The sequence below is a fragment of the Lolium perenne genome, chromosome 5 (assembly GCF_019359855.2).
Source record: "Lolium perenne isolate Kyuss_39 chromosome 5, Kyuss_2.0, whole genome shotgun sequence".
In the NCBI taxonomy this organism is placed as follows: domain Eukaryota; kingdom Viridiplantae; phylum Streptophyta; class Magnoliopsida; order Poales; family Poaceae; genus Lolium; species Lolium perenne.
Genome location: NC_067248.2, coordinates 11,643,097 through 11,649,096, shown reverse-complemented (window position 1 = coordinate 11,649,096; position 6,000 = coordinate 11,643,097).

Sequence of the window (6,000 nt, the reverse complement as noted above, 5' to 3'; positions counted from 1 at the left end):
ATTATGGATCACCATAATGTCACCTTTCAAACCACCATTCATTTCCAGAATCAAAACATTTTAATGATAATGGAGATAGTATGGCCTTTCCAATCGTCCGTAACCGTGGACACGGCTATTCGAATAGGTTTAACACTCTGCAGAGGTTGTACTCTTGTGCCACAACTTTTGATTTCATCCGTCGAGGATAACCCCGAATCATCGTAACATAAAGACGCGGATCATCAATCGAAACCTTTCACTTATATATGCTAGTATGAGCACCTCTCCCCATGAGCTTGGCCTCCCGGTGGAAACCGCAGTTAACCCGGGAACTGCACAGGGCTTGGGCCGTACATTCACCTCATTTCAACATCAATTCATAGGTACGGAGGCAGCCGCAGCGTAACCCCTATGATGTTTGTTAAGAGGGAACCCATACTAAAATACCAAGTTTCTAGTTAAGCCCTACCCATAATCAGGTATTGTGGGGGTACTTGTATAATTGGAAGGGTATCGCATTCGAACTCAACTATCAGTTTTATCAAAAATCACCATCTTCTCTTGGTCATATTCACCTTCAAAAATCTTTCACTTCAGTTCAAAACACAAATGTTCCCATCTAGAGTAGTCAATTTTAGTTCTTAGCAATAGCAACTAGTCATGAGGGGGTGCTATCTAGCTTTATTTGCTTAGGCTAACTTTGATGCTCTTGTTCTATTCTAGACAAGTGAATCATAATTCAAAAGTACTTTGAAATAAATAAGCAAAAGCAAAAGTAAGTAAAAACATGGGATAGGTAATACATAAAAGTAAAGTGTGATGGTGCCTTTGCTCTTGTAGAGCTAAGCACTTGTGTTTAGCAAGGGTTAGCTTGCCTTGAGCTGGGTAGTTATCGAAGTTCTCTTCTTCTTCCTGAGAGTAGCCTTCCTCTTCTTGGTATTCCTCGTTACTAGCGTCTATATACGAATACGAGGTATAAATACTAAACCAAACTCACATGCTAAACTAGAGGCACTCAAAATAGTTCACACACTAGTCCTATCATCAATCAAACATGGCATGGTGGATTATTGGGTTTGTCTTTATTAGAAAGAAAAATAATTTCCTCTCATTATTCCTATTTCTTATATTTGGTAAGTAAGTCTTTAAAAGAATTTATTTCTTTTCATTACCTCTTATTAAGATTTAATCTCTTCATATAATAATAAGGTATGAAATATAGGTTGACCCAAAGTCAACATTTCATATCTATTATATGTGAGTTCAATTTATTTGAAGTGCTATACTTCACATAGTTTTAAAACTTAACATTTAAATGAATTAAAATCTCTAAGTAATAATTCTCAAGGGTTCATTAGCCTAAGTTATTTCCCCTGGTTATTAGTACTTAGGATCAAAATTTAAATGAGAGGTAATTCTCATATTGGGGTTGAGTTTGAATTCCACTATAAAATGCTCTAGAAATGACTACATAGCCATTTTATTTGATCTAGTCCATGATCATACAAACAACAGGGCTATGTTATTGCATAATCAATTAGAGGACATCATTTGTGATTTATTATAATTGGAATCACTTCAAAATCTATTCTGGTTGAATTTTAAATAAAGTTTGAAAGTGCAAAAGTCTCTGTCTTGTCTTTTTTGTCAAATTAAATCTACAATGAAATTGGAGATGGGGCCAGTGGCGTTGGATAGATAAATTCATGGGCTTTCCAACGGTATAAAGTTTGCTAAATTTGGTTTGGTAGACTTCAAACTATTCAAATTTTACTGAACATTCAGCAGAGCAAAATTTGAATAAAGAATAAACACAGATTTGAAATTGTGGGCTAGGCGGGAAAAGTTATTGGGCCGAAACGAATTTCGGCAGCACTTCGCAGCCCAACACGCGGCTGGCGCGCTCGGGCCGCGCTGACAGGGTGGGGGCCACCTGTCGGCGCCTATTTAAACGCCGAACCGGTATTTTCTATCTCGACCGTAGGATTAGAAAGAGGATCAACGGCGGGGGAGCGTCGTCGTCCCCGGCGGGATTCCGACGAGGTCACGGCGGCAGTAGGGGGTCGGAGAGCCTACCAGGCCGATGCAGGACTCAGGCAGTATGCGCGGTGAAGGTGTAGTAGATGGGGAAGAGCTTGGGAGCAGCGGCGGCGCTTGGGGTGGCGCCAATCGTCGACGGTGAGCTGCGTCCCCCGGCGGCTCCGATCTTGAAATTGCTTCTCCTCCGGCGGCAATCGATCAAGCTATGGTGGTGAGGAAGATCAGTGGTGAGAGGGGAGTCGAGTGGTGTGAGGAGAGCTTGCCGGGAGGGCCTCTATTTATAGTGGCGAGGGGTGCCGCGGGGTGCTGCAAGGGCGCGGCCATGGCGTGGCGTTTCCAGCGAGCGAAAGGGCAAGCGAAGGACGGCTATGGCTAGCCGGTGTACTGGAGATGCTCAACCTGTATCGAGACAGAGGAAAGGGTGATGGGAGAGCTCGAGCGCTGGCAATGTCTATCACTGGGCGCGCGGCATCATTTTGGTCTATGGCGACGGCGACGATGCAGGGCAGGCACGGGCGTTCGTCTAGCTTGTAGAGGGTGCAGAGGCGATGCTCGACGTGGTGATAGGGATGCAGGGCGGGGACGGTAGCGGTCGAGTGCGTGGCGTCCTTGCGCGTCCAGGGCGTGATCACCACGCCGGCTGGCACGTCCTGGCACGTTTTGGACGCGGGCGTTCTGGGCAGTGCCGTGCAATGGCGATCGATCCAGGGGTACGGGCGTGATCCTTATGTATCGGAGATGCTCGCAGACATGGAGAAACGACGAGGGAGAGGCCAGGGAGAGGGGTGCCAAAGGTGGCCGGCATGGCATTGTTTAGCATGGTTTAGGGTTTCTCCTCGACTTTAATCGGCCATGCAAGTACTGGGCTAGAGGTAGGGGGTGTAGGGGAGGCTGATGATCACTTTGCAAAACTGGTTTAGGGTCAAAACTGCTGGATAATAGCATGTAACACTTATTCTAGAAGCTGCCTGCCACCTGTTCGATAAAATGCCCGCATGAAAATTTATTTTGAAATTTGAAAATCTCTTTGGTGAATCTCATTTATATAATTGTTGTGATGTATTGGTGGTGGTGGCACTCAATTTGGAATTGATTTGCAACTTTTCAAATTTGGGGTGATCTTCTTCTCTCTCTCGGGTTCCCTCTTTGCCCTCTTATTCTGGTCAACCTAGTCAACTTTAGGGAGGGTGGTCAACATCAAAGTTACTCACCTTGACATGGTCTTTGATGACCTGGCTTTAGTTGACCTTGCTTAGTTTAAGATTTGAGAAATACAGAGGGGTAAAGTGGTGAAGAAAATAAATTTGGGTTATGTGACCATTATCACATGTATGAAGAAATCTTGATTTCTTTTGATTTGATTCTTGATCCAAGGATGCAAAAGGGTTAGTTTATCATATTGAAGCCTTTTAGAAGCAATGGGGCAAGCAAACTTGGCCTTGGTTGAGGATTGGTTATTTTACATAGAGTGTATGTGAGTGAGAGAGGGGTTTTTCCCAATTTCTTTATTTCTCCTCAATTTAGGGTTTAGTGAACTTTGTTAGGGTTCACATAGCAAGGTTTACACATACTAACACTCATCATGGCAATTGCACAACAGAATAATCACTCAAATGCATTTATCTATATGTGGCCCTATATGCATAGAAAAAAGTTTTTGTTAATTGTAAAAATTTGAGTTTGGGGAATTTCTCTTTCTTGTTTATTATGGTTGAAACTTGGGATGTTACAATCCAGAAACAGGGAAGTGCATCTATAAGAAAGCTCATCTGAAGGTTCCCATTGATGCCCTGGAAAAAGCACATAGGGACGTGGAGGCGGGGTTGTTCCAGCCCGAAAGAGAGAACGATGAGCTGACACGCGCCCTTGGGAACAAAGAACACGGCGGACGAACACGAGGCACAGCAGGCTCCGTTCCGTGGAAGTATGGCTTTCCTGCGGAAAGGAAGAGATTTCCTGATAAAAGCCATGAGAGGAGGAAGGCAAGGGAAACAGACCGCCTGGCTAACTTAGAGGAGGGTATGAGCACCATGCAAGCCCAATTAACCATGGTAACCCAAGTACTTACATCTCAGATGGCTCGGGGGCAGGCTGTAGATCCTGCACTGCTCAATGCCATCGCCCCGCTGCAATCTCAACCACACCGGAAAAGCAGCGTGGCTTCCTCTCAGCAGGTGGATAATGATGATGATGATGACCAGGTGGTCGAGCCTCCTCGCTACCCCCCCGTGGATGATCTCACTGAGAGCCGTCCTTGTGAGCTGCATGTTAAAGTTTTCAACCTATCCTTCAAGGCGGCGGTCGGCATCCTCTTACCTACAAGGTCTTACCATTGCCGTCCGGTCCAAGACGACTTTGCTGTTGTGATGGTGGATGAAGTGTTGAGAGAGTATGAGGGGTTGGTGCTTGAGCACCCTGCAGGTGAAGATGGGGAAATCAAAGAACTGGGAGAAGCCCGTAGAACCACCGTGCAATGGCGGAAGGAGAACATTGTGTTTCCAGGTGAGAAGCCAACAAGCAGGCCACCTCCGCCTCCTCCGCCACTGTGCGATCTCCTCCGCGTGATGATTCTCCTCTGCGCGATGATGATTCCCCTATCCATGACCAGTCTCCTCCGCGTGAAAATACTCCGCCGCCTCCTCCTCCTCGTCAGGAGACTCCGCCGCTTCCACCTAAGCAAAAGAGGAAGCGGTCCGCGGCACCTCCTACAGCTCCGAAGAGATCATCAACTCCAATGAGGGAACAGACTCCAGAGTTGTTGCCACATGAGCAGACTGAAGAGCAAAAGGCGTTTCTTGCAAGCTCGCGCCGAAGAAGATGTTTATTCCACCGCAGACAGTGAAGCACTTTGCCGAGACGAGAATGAAGAGACCTGAGCTGAGAGCTGATTATGACCGCTCTCTTGGACAGTCCTCTAGAGCGAGCAAAGAAGCAAAAAAAGTCGCCCAGCTTGGACAGCAGGATATTCAGGCCGCACCCCACTTCATCGTGGAGCCATATCATGATCCAGAGACGGCATCGATGATCGAACGGGCGGCTAGAGCTCAGGGAGCATCAGTTGAGTACGAAGATTACTATCCAACGGATCAAGTGGTAAACAAGTATAGATACGGATCTGATCTCGTCAAACCTGGCGAGCTCGCGCGTCTAGGGACTCAGATGCGAAGGTTGCATGACTGGTACCTGAAAGCCTATCGAAGATGTGAAAGCTACATCACGGTGTATCTTAGAGATGAGCATTACTTCCGGGGGGAAGACGAGATAAACATTGAGTTAGAAGAATCAAGCTGTTTCGATTATTCAATCAGGACGCCCTCGACAAAGCTGTCATCGGTTACTCGCCTGTAAGTGATTTATTTGTGTAATTAAGTTTGTAGCTCATTCATTTGCACTAACAATTATCCTCATTATATTCTTTGTGTACGCTATACATTTAATTATGCAGAATGAAGAAGCTGGAATACAAAAGAGGCAAGCTCCTACCGCTGGGGTTCATAGACCCAAACACAGTTCATGAAGTTACGGTTCGACGGTACCCCAAGGACACAGAGGACAACATCGTAATGTTTTTAGAGAAGCAAGCAGACAAAGAGGATATATTCTTTCCCTACAACTTCAAGTGAGTGTTATATATAACATACATTATGCTTGTGCACCTTCCACTTTATTCTCGTAATCATTGAGCTATGCTTGTGCAGTTTCCACTTTATTCTCCTAATCATTGATCTTCACCTTGGAGTCGTAAACGTCATGGACTCGAAACGTAAAGAATATGCGGAATGGGCGGACATGGCTGCCATCCTCCAGAGGTAGTTTCAATCAATTTCGTATTGGCATCTTCATCTGCTCTAATTCGAAGATATCATCAACTAATCAATTACTCATTTACTCATTATTTTTTGCCGGGCAGGGCTTGGAAACGGTTCATCAATACTGTTCCGGGTGAATGGAAACCGGAGCTTACATTTAGAGATTACC